This window comes from Coturnix japonica, chromosome 2 (assembly GCF_001577835.2).
Source record: "Coturnix japonica isolate 7356 chromosome 2, Coturnix japonica 2.1, whole genome shotgun sequence".
Taxonomy (NCBI): domain Eukaryota; kingdom Metazoa; phylum Chordata; class Aves; order Galliformes; family Phasianidae; genus Coturnix; species Coturnix japonica.
Genome location: NC_029517.1, coordinates 101817112 through 101831131, shown reverse-complemented (window position 1 = coordinate 101831131; position 14020 = coordinate 101817112). Strand labels below are relative to the sequence as shown.

Genomic DNA, 14020 nt, shown 5'->3' with positions numbered 1-14020 from the left:
AACCCTTAATTGACAAAGACTAGTTTAAATCCTCTGCAATAGCCGACTAATGCAGTACCATTATGAATCATAAGGAATCTTAGCATGATGCATTCCCATTGTCACTGAACTAGTTAAAGCCAGTGAAGCATGACTAAATTGTTGTGACATTTTCCCAGCCCTACTATTACCTGTCAGATGGGAAAAAATCAAGGCGTCAGGACAAGCTTCCATATTGATGTGCTTGCTGTTGATATTAATTGATGTAAATGGATAAGCTTGTCCATCAACAGTAACAAGCACATCTGCTCATTGTAAGAAAAAAAATCTTCTTAACCTTCTGTTCTTACCAGACTCCTTTGATATGAAAAAAGACTCAGTTCTATACTCAGCAAATATGATGTCTATTGTATTTGTTTTTATATTCTTTTCTAATTTGATGACAAAATGAAATATGAACTATTCTGGTATTTCATGTTTTTACTCACAATGGATTGAGTTATATAAAGTAGGACATGGACAAATTACAAAAGCCAGAACAAGCAGAGTCCCTAATAGTCTTATATAACTGCAAACAGTCTGCATCTGCTTTAATCCATCATCTTCCTTATTGCTCTGTAAAAAAAGAAGGAAAGAAGAAAAATCTTTTTCTTTCTTTCTTTGTCTTCATTTTAAGTTTTCCATAGAATAAAAGATTAAAAATTATCCAGAGAAGTACTACAAAAAATGATAGTAGGGAATCTTTTGGTTTATTTCCTGAGTGAATTTACTAATTCCTGAGGAATACTACATGGTGTGATAGAAATAGAGCTCTTCTAAAGATCTCATTGTCAGCACAGTACTTGTGACAACAAAGCCTGCTCATAGAAGGAACGCATTTTTTCCAAATGTCTTCCTCTGCTTTATGATTACTTTTGTCTTCTTCCTGGTAAAAAAAAAAAAAATAATAATAATAAATAAAAGAATTAAATATATACTATATATAATCATGCCAAATTCTGTGTATTTTCATTCAGTTATGATTTGAGTTTAATTAGAAATGTGGTGTCTCCTAGCAGAAATAAAGTATGCACTGAGCATCGTGTTTGTTGTTTTGAAATCATATTAATGAAGGCAGCTACTGCTGTAGACTATATTTAGCATTTCTGTTGATAGAAACAGATAATAATTCAGAAATATCTTCATGTTTGTGAAATATTTACTGGAAAATAAAACCTAACATACTGAGAGAAAGGTAAATGGAAATGTAATCAAGGTAAACAAACAATTTCAATATAGTGCATAAGGAATTTGAGATATCTGGAAGGGAAGCAGATTTAGATGTTTTTGAATACCTAACTATTGCCATCATCTGATAAATATGTTCTAGCTATTTTCTTATGTTTTATCTAATATAACTGTCCTTCAAAGTTTGTCTAATCTGAAAGTAATGCTGATGTCTGAAACAGATGTGAATACCGATTAAGGGTAAAAACATGCTAAATTAAACCTCAACTAATATCCTCTTTGTTATAAACTATGTTGGCATATGTCTTGATCTGGAAAGATCTTCAAATTCTTCCAGTACTGTGCCTAAAAATCCAGACGGTATGCATTTCTTGGGAATAATTTAAACAAAGAGAACCAATTAAACTATTGCAAAATTTTCTTGGTTTTGCTTTGTACCTCACTATGAACTACGAACACACTTTTCCCCACATAATGAAATCTCATTCTGAACTCTGAATGTTCCAGTTAGTCACTATTTATAACATTTACATATAAGACAAAATGTAGATAATTCAATAGTGTCCAGACTACGCTCTGGCATATTATTGTCTTTCTGGTACAGCTAATAGAAGCAAGTTACTAGGAGGATCTTTTCAGTTGTTTGAGAGTTATTTAAAAGAGCTGGGAAAATGTTAACTAACATAAAAACACTGCAGTGTTCGATGTGATGTTAAAATTTATTTGACTAATTGTTCTATCTCAGGACAGATAAACAAATACAACACTGGAAATGTATTTCTTTACTGCATGTCTTTTCTTCTGGGTCCCATGGGAGTGTTTTAATGAGGTCAAAATTTTCTGTTGTAAGCAAATGAAAGAACAATGAGGAATGGCATTGATGATGCATATGACATAGCCCAAAGCCTTTATGAAGTAACAAGTGTACTAACTATTAATTTCCTACATTTTAAAAAACATGATTGAAACAATAATAAAGATATATTGATATTACACCTCAGCAGGACACACTATTCACTGCAGAGGTATAATCCACTTGCAGTATTAGTTCTGTGTTCTGATTCTAATGGTTTTAAGGTATAATTTTTTTTTCCTTATAATTTAAAATAACACTGATCTGTAAACCTTCCCAATACATCTAAAGTAGTTTAGGAAATAATGAAAATAAATATCATTGATAGGAAAGAACAGGAAAAAAAAAGTAAAAAAAAAAAAGTAAGGCATAAAAGAATGGGAAAAAAAATGTAGGGCAGAAAAGGATAATTATGGAATCGTAGAATCATTAGGGTTGGACAAGACCACTTTCATCCAACCACCTTTCCAGCCATCAGCCCATCACTACCATACGCACCAAAACATGTTTCTCCGTGCCATATCTACATGGTTCTTTAACTTCATCCAGTAGGAGGGTTACCTGGTCATAGGAGACCTAGGACTAATTGCCTGGTAGTCCTACACATGGTGTTTAATCTCACTTAAGATGTTCTGCTCCATGACCTGCCCTGTCAGGTCAACCTGAGAAGCTGACTGTAGTTTCCTGCATGCTCATTCTGCCCCTTTTTGTAGATGGACAACGCATTGGCAAGTCTTCAGTCATCAGGGACATATCTGATTGACCAGGACTGCTGACAAATGATGGAAAGTATCTTGGCAATCATATCTGCTAGCTAAAGTGGATCTCATTCATTCCCATGAACTTCTGTATTTCCACATGGAGTAGTAGGTTACTAATTGTTTCATCCTGAACTGTGGATTTTTTGTTTTCTTTCTTTTTTCTTTTTTTTTTCTTTTTCTTTTTCTTTTTTTTGTTTTGTTTTGTTTTGTTTTGTTTTGTTTTGTTTTGTTCCCCATTCCTGTTTTTCAGCTCAGGGGTCTGACTGGGATAACCATTCTGACTTTTAAAGACAGAAGTATAGAAAGCACTGAGAACCTCAGCTTTTTCCTCATCCTAAGTGATGATATTTCCTGCCTCACCCAATAAAGGATGTAGCTTCTCCTTGGTTTTTGTATTGCTGCTAGTATATTTGTAAACATATTCTTAATTATCTTTAACAATGGTGTCCAGATTAAGTTCTTGCTGGGCTTTTGCCTTTCTGATTTTCTCTCTGCATATCCTAGCAACATCCTTGTACTCTTCTCAAGTTGTCTGTCTCTTCTCCCAAAGATAGTGTGCTCAAATAAATAGTTATCAAATAAAAAGCAATAGATGGCTACTTTTTATATCTAAAAGTTGAGATCATATTTTATGTTTTATATATCTACATTAGTAGTAACCATGTGTACAATGCTAACAAACACTTGGCCACATTTCAAGAATTAACAGCAATTGTGCACAGATACTACATTACACATATAAACTAATCAGAAATGATTCCTCACAGGATTTTATTTAACCTAAATATAAATTAGATAAATTAAGAAATATAGAAGGAAATAGCAGGTTCAAGATCAGTAATGATTTTTAGTAATTATTGACATCAACTGTATTTTGACTTAAAGCATTAAATTGAATGCTGCCTCATTTCCCTAGCTGTCTAAACAACATCTTGAAAACAGAAAAAAAACTAATGATAGTATTTAATTTCTATCATGGAAACTGTATTTTGAAATATGAAACAAACACTGCAAATAGTCAATGCAGTAATCATGTAGGTGTTCTTGAGTACTCAGTGGGTCGTGTCAATATCTCAGCTCTCTTAATAACCACTAACACAATAATCTAAACCTTTAAATTTTTTATTTTGAGGCAAATTAATTAAATTTAGAACAATTATTTAGCTCTGACCTATTGTAGCTCAGAGCAAGAATTGTTCTGCTCTTTGTGTGTATTTGTGTGCATGTGTTAAGAGCCTATGAATGGAAGCATTACTTTCTATTGAAGTTCAATCTACTTTTTACACAACCATATGGTTCAAGTCTTTAAGATTTATGATAGCTATACATGCTAAATGTCAAGCAAATTAGAAGACAAAAACTAGGGATGAAAATCTTCCTTACTTAGACCAGAAAATTTGGGGGGGTGGGGACCTGGGGTGGGGGGAGAGGGGGAAAGACAACTATGAAAGGATCTGTAACTTTTTTTAAAATGCATATTTCAAATGATGAAACAATCCACAAATTCATGCATAATTTATCACTTTTTTCAGTAAAAACATTTTTAAAAGTCAAAACAATTCACTCTGACATTTTCAAGTGGAATGTTTTGATTTTTTCATTTCAAAACAACCCTTCGTTTAGAAAAAGATTTACCAGTTTTTATGATAATCCCCTGAAAATGTAATACTCAGTCTGAAAATAATTTCTCAGATCTCAGCTCTTTGAGAATATGAAAAAAATTTCAACTTCTTTTTAAAATTAATTATTCTTTGCCCACTTGACCACAAATGCAAAACACAGAGGTCTTCTGTAAGATTGCCAAAAAACAATTATGATAGGCCTAATAGTAATTTCAGCTCCAGTTAAGGAACCTGATTTAACTGTTTTTATTCCAATCACTGATGTTACTGCTCTGTAAATGTAGCTTTGGCCAAGAAAGGACTCTGAGCAGGAATGCTGCAAAAATCAATTGCAGTAGGTGGAAGCAATAAACTAATTCCAGTAAAACTCGTGCATTCAACAGTTCTTTTGCCAAAAGCTTAATAGGAACAAAAAATAATAATTAACTAAACACCGACAAAAATAAACTAAACTAAATAAATAAATAAGAAGAAGTACATATATAGATAGGGATATATTGAATGCAATTTATATACTAGGGCTATTACACTACTGTCTTACTGTGACTCACAGAGCTGAGCTTGTAGTCAATGGGTGTTTCTGTTCTCTACTGGCATTTAAATTTCTTAGTACAACATTTCCAGATAAAGAGTTAACACCATTATACTGCATGTTTTGGACTTCGTTGTTTTTTAGAGTACATGCTGAAGTACGTTGACAAAGCAAATCCCAAACACTTCAGGTAGCGGTGATTGAAAGTGAACTAAACTATGTAAATCTGTTATCATTCCCCATGTCTCTGAAAGTCAACACCAAAGAAACAAGGAGCTTTTCTCTTGTTACAGCTTAATCTGAAGTGCCATGTGATATGGTGTGAACATCTCTGTGGAGGTGGGCAGCTCTCCTGGATTTGGATTTGAGGGCAGGAAGTGGAGATACAGCTTAGGACATTAGCAGTATTCTCACATCCTAAACAATCTTCAGACTCTCCTTATTGTTTTTTTGTTTGTTTGTTTGTTTGTTTGTAAAATTGCTGAAATTGTTTCTACATGTAAAAAGCAAAATCAAAATTTTGCAAAGATCTGCAGGAGACAATGAGTTAAATCCTGACCAACTGAATCAAAATTCAAAAGAACCATTCACCTTTGCTAACTTGAAATAAGATCATTTCAAAGCTTGTAAGTGAAGTTGATGCTATTCTTTAATGTGCCACTAAACAATTCATAAAGTTCATGGCTGGAGTTGACCCCTGTTACTGTGTTTCTAGGATAAAACTATTGCACTGCAGTAGGAAGCTCAACATGGGAGAGCAGAGGTTTATTAGAAACAAACCAGTGATTACCATGATAACAATCATACAGATGTGAGCCCAACATTACACTGCATATCAATATCTACAAACCTGGAATCTTTTATAATGGGAGATTTTCAGATTTCTATTATCCCTGTAATCAGACTCTTCATGTTTGTTTTTTGTTTGTTTGTTTTTTTCTTAAATTGGATATGGAAAAGATTTTAAAATCATATGAAATTACACTCATGTAGTGAGTATAACAATGGGTTCCTTTGTAATTTATTCTAGTGTTTTTAAACCAGATTTATTTTATGCCAGGGAGCATATTGCTATAATACTTGTGCCAAAGCAGTTGGAAGTTACCAGGTTTTAGAGATCGATCTGCCCTTTCTTTTTCTGTATGCAGATCCCACTTGCTTATCAATTACTTTCTATTTGATAACTGGGGAGCACACAGTTTTTAGGGAAAACAGATAAGACATTTATCACTTTTACGATGCCAAGAATATGCTGAGCCAGTTTCAGGAAAGGCATTGCCTGGAGCAACTGTGCCAAATTGTGAGAGCTCAAATTCTGTGGGAAAGAAGGTGATGAGAAGAGAGCTGTACAACAGATATCCAGGCTTCTAGAATTACAGCAGATGCCTAAGCATAGCACAAAACACAGAATGTGTAAGGATGTTACTCTCTCTCTCTTACAGTCATTGAAGTACTTTTACTGTGCTAATGAATAAACACAAGTAATTCCAGTGGCCCTTCTTACACTTAATGGTTCAAATGATTCAAATATTTGCCTTGTGTATTCAGCCAGAACAGAGTCTGTCAATACAAAACCTGAAATCAGCTTTGAAAGCTAATAGTATGCTCATATCTAACTTTGTCCATATCACCTTGTGGAATGGTACCCTATACCCACGCTGCTTGGCATTACAATGGTACTGATGTGAGCAGAACTGTGTCCACTATGGAATAACCAATTAGGAAAGAAATCAGCCCAGAAGTTTTCCAAAACACGTTCCAGCTTGTGCCATTAAATTCATGAAGAACACAACACACTGTGGTATTAAGAATGACAGGTAAAACAGAATTTGTGTGCAAATCTCCTGGCACAGTTAGATAGCATTATTTAAAAGCTGGATTTGGGGGCAAAAAAATTCATTAATGCAGTTAAAAAGCCCTATTCTTTATTTTCTTTCTACTGGATTCTTCTCATTTTTCTCTTTTTTGTACTTTTGTTCACACTCCAGGAATATCATTGTACCAATACCAATAGTGATAATATTGTTGTGACAAAACTTGCTGTAGGTCTGAGAATTTTTAAATTGATTTCAAATTTTTTGATCTATTTTTGTTCAGTTATGAACAGCTTCACTTCTGTAGAAGTGCTTTTCTGCATAGTTTTTAGCATTGCCTGAATCCAGCTGTCAGATTTCTATAGGGTCAATGGAAAAAATAAGCTCCTCTAAGAATTGATATAGATTTTAGGCAGGTTGAATCATTCTGTACATGAGCTTTTCTTTTCCTATGGAATACTGAAGAAGCCTAGGAAAGGTATTCTCTGTTTAATTGCCTCGAGTAGGTTGGGTCATTTCAGGATTATGGGACAGATTAAAAAGTTCAGTCCAGAGCTGAATCAGAACCAAATTGCCCACTGAGTTATATCCAATGAAAGTCTGTCAATAACAGAAAAGCAGTAGACAGTTTGAGAAAAGGAATATGGTTATCACCTGACTAAATATTCAAACAGAGTATAAATATGATATTTGCATATATTTGCTTATATAGATATAATTGGTAATGTAATTCACCATCTTGCAAGAAATAACAAATAATGGAATACAACAATAGGCTGCACTTATTAGTTGATGATAAAGGTGACAGACTTTGAAATGTAATGTGAATAGTGAGAGTTTGGTCATTAAACATCTATTTTCTATCCTCTCACTAGAAATCTGTTTCAGTACCATGAACTTTATCTAGCAAGTGATCATTATATTCTTTTAGAGGTGGAGTTTCAGGCTAAAGCTTTTGTGTATGTTTCTGCTAAAGAGAATTGTAACTCCAGTTGTCAGCTTCTAGCAGCCAGTAGCAAACCTATGCACTTGGAAATTTCTCTGATTTTAATTAAGTAATTCATATACTAGTAAGGGTATGTGCTGCACTTAACTATTATTATGTCTGAATTTGTGTTCATTGTCTTAAGATGTTGATGCAGTTCTATGCTTTTACAATAAAACACAGGAAATAAAGATTTTATTTTTCTCCATCCAGTTTTCCAGTATATCAAGATTTGTTTACTTGCATGCTTTTTCTCAAGCATGCATCTGTTAAGGAAGATATCTAATTAAGTCTGAAAAAGCCTTCTGCAAACTTACCTGCAATGTTACTCTACTACTGTTATTTCATATTTGTGCCTCTGCAAGGATACATATGTACTTACACATATGGCTGAACATATGTTTAGGACAATTAAAAGACAATATGAGGCAAAAACAAAAAATCAAGACACCTCTCCCTTTTTTATGTTCTTTTTAACACGTGCTTTAATTTGAGAAGGATATTTTGCAGATAGGGTAACCAAGTAACTTTCCAGGCAGTAGTCCAGTGGTCTTCATAAGGTCATTTTAATAATTCATGTCTTTTACAGGTTATATGTGAATGGTTAACACTTATGCAGCCAAAAAGGTCAGGGAGTGCAAGTTTAAAAAAGCTTGAACACATTACATTTAGAGCCTCCTCCATTTGGTATTTCTAGTTTCTTATTACCCATTCTTTATTTTTTTTCGCAGCTCGCCCTTCATGCTGGCAGTAGGAAACTTCTCCGTAAGTATGTCTTAACCCTGGACCTATGTCAAACATACCAGGACAACAGTGCAAGTTTCCAATCACACTATAGGAAATAGCTCTCTGAAAGTGTCCATCATAGCATGTCACTTTGTCACATTTGCAGGCACACAGCTATCCAAGGCACCCCCAGGTATGTATACATAATTGGCATTATAATTCTAATCCATTGATAGGCATGAAAAGTTTTATTTAAAAAACTAATTATCATAGTGGAAAATTGTATTTTTATCCGGTGAGCTGGAAATCAAACAGAGGCTAAAAATTGTGGTTCACAGAGAAGCTAAGATTTTCTATTTGAAAGGAAAAAATTGTGAATATATGTTACTGATCTACATCATAGATGGTTTAAGACCTCTCACATAATTTGATTCTTTGAAAAAAATCTATGCATTCAATAAGTAGTTTGTAGTAGCAGGAGACTCGTCAAGAATAAAGAGTACAATAAGAAGAGTCTGACACTTGAAAGGTCTTTGACAGCCCATGGCCGACTGCTGATAGTCTTTAGAATAGACTTATTATCACTGCTGGTATATCTTATCAGAATGAATAGACTTGTCCAAAAATTAAATGATATTTAAAAAAAGGCTCACACCTAATACTTTTAAGTTTTGCATTAAAATTCAGACTTCTACAAATTAAAAGAACGAAAATATTTCTAATGCTTTTTTTCTTTTTTGTTTTCTTTTTTTTTTCATTTTCTGTGTAGCACAGGCGCACAATCAAACCACAGCATTACTGAATTGAAAAACTGAATAAAGATTTTTATTTAAAATAAGGAGTTTTGCAAATGGGAAGAAAAATACAAACAATTTTTTTTTAACCTCCTTTTGTTTGTTCCTTTGTTAATATCTTGCACTGCTAGGTTTACAAATCCTAAATAAATAGAAATTAGTGCTCCTTACTTTGCAGTCCATTTGCTTTAGATGTTTGCCTTGAGGGACATTTGTGTATTCTACTAATGGCTGCAGCAGAGTGCTGTCTCATTTTCATTCTGGCAAAAAAAAGGCCGTTTCCATGGTTACAGTTTCATTTGCTAGAGAGAAACTGATGGCTGTTAGTGATCCCATCATAAGCAACTTCTGTCAGATTTCTTATCAAGTAGACATATTTTGACAAAGTGAAAGATAACACCATAATAAGAGAACTAAGTTGCTACTCCAAGTAATGAACCATTTAGCATTAAATGAAATGTGAAACCACATTCTTAAGACTGAAGGTGGAGAGGAAAAGGTAATATTTATAATTTACGAAAATAAAAATATTCAGTGCTGGAATAATGATAGTCTGCTTGCTTTCTGTTGTCAAGGTAAATCTAGTAGCATAAAATTGATTTATATTTTAGGGTCAGATACAAACATTTGCCATCATCTGTTTCAAAGAAAGATTGCATGGAGCTATAATGAATTTTAGGTTTTCCTGTGTTACCCCTTGGAATGGCCCAAGCCTGAGTTAAGGTCTAAACACATGGATAGGAGGTCAATACAACTCATCCTCAATCCAGCATATAAAAATTCGTGTTGTATTTTGCCCCACAAATGTATGCCATCTGTACTCATCATTTCATCTACAGGCATTCTAGGTTCATTTTATCTGGAAAATCTAAAAATCTTGCAAAACAAATCCACAGAAGAGACAAATAAAATAAATTGAAACATTAGAACAGCAACAAAATAAGTGGTTGTGGAAAATGAATGAAATAACAAAGAAAACAATTGTCAGGTAAAATTAAATACTAACACACTGTACATAAGGTAGGGTCTACTTGAAGATTTGTTAAATGTGCTTGTATTAATGCATATCAGACTTCTGTTCCTTAGATTCTACTACATTTAACCATCAAAATGCAGATATTTAAAATTCAATCTCACTTGAAGCAGTATATCAGGTAATTATCAGCAATTGTTTTGTGTCGTCAGTCAGCTTTACAAAGGATGATAATGCTACCAGACTAAAATGATAGTGTTTGATTTTGTCTAAATTAAAATTTTATTTATTTTAATATATAAACATACACATTTATACATATATATATTTTTCCAGCATGTTTGGAAAAAAAGATGTAACTCCTTAATCAAGTAATTTATTGCTTTGCTTTGGAAAAGCATTTTGGAATAACTAGAGGCCAGTAGTGGCTTAGATATACTTTGCAATCAAGATGCATTCTGGGGTCAGGGCTGTACATGAATTTGAATTGCCTTCAAAAAGCCTTCAATGTCCCAAAGGCTGTTCTGAGATACAAAAGCAGTTGATGTTCTGCAGATTCATCTCTAATTCTCTGTTACTGTAAATGCTGTATAATCCATGGAGGTTTGAGAGTGTTTACTTGCCCACTCTGACTCATACTATCATTTAGTAGAATCCTTCCTTTAAACCACACATTCAGCACTTCATGTTGTCTTTGTCATTTCAAATGTTGTTTGTAGCCACAGCATGTAATAGTCTCTGGAACTGTAGGCATCAGAAATCAAAATGAATGACACTAAGCTCATTCTAACAACATCTTTCACATCCTGATTCTGCAGTGGGACTGTTAACTCATCAATTCCTGGAAACTTTGAGCAGCAGAGCCTGTGTCAATATGCCTGGATTTGTGATTGAAGCCAAAGTTTTCCTCTGAAGTCCTGTTTCTGAGCCGCTCTTTCTTTCACAAGAGACAGTCATTAGTATTTTTCACATCCAAGGTCACCATTGACTTGAATCTAGAATGAGTCCCTTTGTAGTCTTTCTTTCAATTATCATAACAGATTAGATCTTCTACAGCAGTTGGTGTTGCCCTACTTCATGTTCTACTGAAGTTAATGACAAAACTCTCTCTTGTTTGAACTTGAGGAGAGTTAGGTTCATGGTACATGCTTTTGAAAAATCCTACTCCACATGGTTTCTAAAGAGTTAGTGATGAACAAAAGGCACCGAAGTAATCTGTACCTTTCATAAGGGATTTCTAACATACATATAATAATATCAGTGACACAGGAATTGTATGCGTAGCTCTCTATTAAATTCCAGGAGTGATAATGTCATATTTCTAAAACTGAGGGAATGTTCATATATATGTTTGCTCTGCAGCTGGGCTTTGCTACCACCTTGAGAATATATCTCTTTATGAATTTGAGTTAGATAGAGGCAGGATGAATGCATCCATAGTGTGAACGGGGGCTGAATGAAAAAGAATGTGTGGCCTGCATAACCCAGGACCTGTAACTTCAATGGGAAATACTCCTTGGAAGAGATGCAGCTGCCTTAACACCTCTAATAATTTTAAATCATATGTACAGAGAGAAAACAGATAAATTATCATAGTTACTCTAGAGTAACTTTCTTTGTACATCAACTTCTGGAAATTCTTCCTTTTGGAAGAAAAACTTTCTTTGTTTTTTTGTTTTTTTTTTTTAGAAAATTTCAAACTATCATGGTTCTGCCTTTACTGAAGCTGCTGCAAGGAACACAGATGGATTTGTCCTTCTTCTTTTCATCCCATACATGATGTTTACCACAATTTACACAAAGACTGAAATAGTCCTTTTTCAGAATAATTAGCAAAAATAACTTAGCTGCATTGCCAAGATGACCAGAAATGGAAACTTGAGATGAGCCTTTTTGATAGCATAATCAAAATACCTAATGACACAGACTCAGAGTTGCCAGTGCAGTTTGGTCCTACTTTCAGTATCTAAATAAATGACCCATTGTTAGGAATACTTTATCACAGATTCTAATCTGAGCAAAAGTTGTTCTGTTGTCAATTCTCATTAACAGGCAAACCTAACATTTATGTGCTCAAGAATTTTATATGTTTGACTTTCAGTGGGATTTGAGCACCTCATTGCCATAACTCTTTCTAAAAACCACAGACAAGGTCTGTAATCATTCCTCATTCTTCTCAAGAAGAAACGTTCTTGTGTATATATATTAATTTGTTAGTGTCTCGGTGAAAGATACTGTGTCACCTCCTGGTACCAAGAATCTTCTTGGGCAAACTGACAGCCATGAGCAACAGCTAAAACTGACTTCATAACCTTGCCAAACATTAGGAAAAAAAAATAATAAAAAATAAGGCTTTTCACTTTTGCCCAAGCTGCATAAAGGACTTTTCATAGCCCAGTATCCAGTTTGCTACTACAGCAGGAAAAGGAAAATTCCTGACAGAAGGCTTTTCCTGTTTAAATGGGAAATAATACAACTAAGTCTTGTAGCATTAAAAGTATCCTAAAAATCCTGGATCTGGAAGATATGAGGCTGGTGCAAACAGAAGCAGTGTAGCACCTTCCAGCTTATATGGTAACTAGTAAGATTCAATTTGATTGTTTTCACTGGGGGCAGGGTATGACACAGGCTGGTTTCTTTGGTGTCTTTTAAAAAATGGATCTCATTTTACATGGAACTTGAAAGAGGAAAAAAAAAAAAAAAAGAAATCTGTGTTTAAGACATTCTTGATGCAATGGTGACAGTTCTACAGTAATTTGCCATGCAGCAAAGGCTATGACATCAGTTTTCACAGGACATGTAACAAAGTAAGATGAGCAAATGTAGAAAAAAGTCACTTAAATAACTATTTAAGGTCAGACAAATACTTCTAAAGGCTGGCTTCTTTTAAGGTATTCTTGATTTTATTAAGATGTTACCTGAAGTTCTAAAATATAATTTTTTTTCTATTCCAAATTGTTCCCACAATGGATGCTTTTAGAACTATCAGGTATATATAATATAGAAATAGAAATAGATAGAGGAGTAGGTGGGTACATAAGTAAGTGGGTAGGTAGGTAGGTAGGTAGGTAGGTAGGTAGGGAGACAGTTAGAATCATAGAATCATAGACTCATAGAATGGCCTGGGTTGAAAAAGACCATAAGGATCACCTAGTTTCAACCCAGCTGCCATATGCAGGGCTGCCAACCAATAGACCAGACTGCCCAGAGACACATCCAGCCTGGCCTTGAATGCCTGCAGGGATGGGGCATTCACAACCTCCCTGGGCAACCTGTTCCACCAACCTCTGTGTGAAAAACTTTCTCGTAATCTTTAACCTAATCCTTCCCTATCTCAGTTTAAAACCATTCCCCCTTGTCCTATCACTATCCACCCACATAAACAGCCATTCCCCCTCCTGTCTGAATGCTACTTTCACGTACTGGAAGGCCACAATGAGGTCTCCCAAGAGCCTTTTCTTCTCTAAGCTAAACAATCCCAGTTCCTTCAACCTTTACTCACAGGAGAGGTGCTCCAGCCCTCTGATCACCTTAGTGGCCCTCCTCTGGACCCACTCCGAGAGCTCCACATCCATCCTTTATTGGGGGCCCCAGGACTGGACAAGTACTGCAGGGATGATAGATAGATAGATTGATAGATAGATAGATAGATAGATAGATAGATAGATAGATAGATAGATAGATAGATAGATAGATAGATAGATGATAAATAGATAAGTAATTCTAATATCAAAAGCAACAGACATTTTGTCCA

The 14020-nt window shown here is 34.5% G+C and overlaps 1 long non-coding RNA gene across 1 annotated transcript in view; it reads right to left on the bottom strand.

The window, feature by feature from the left end:
* Positions 1-441: 441 nt before the first annotated feature.
* LOC107310173 overlaps positions 442-14020 on the bottom strand; it is a 30523-nt gene continuing 16944 nt past the window's right edge. The window contains exon 3 of the long non-coding RNA XR_001553509.1: positions 442-904. This is a non-coding gene — a long non-coding RNA (uncharacterized LOC107310173). The remainder of the gene's footprint in view (positions 905-14020) is intronic.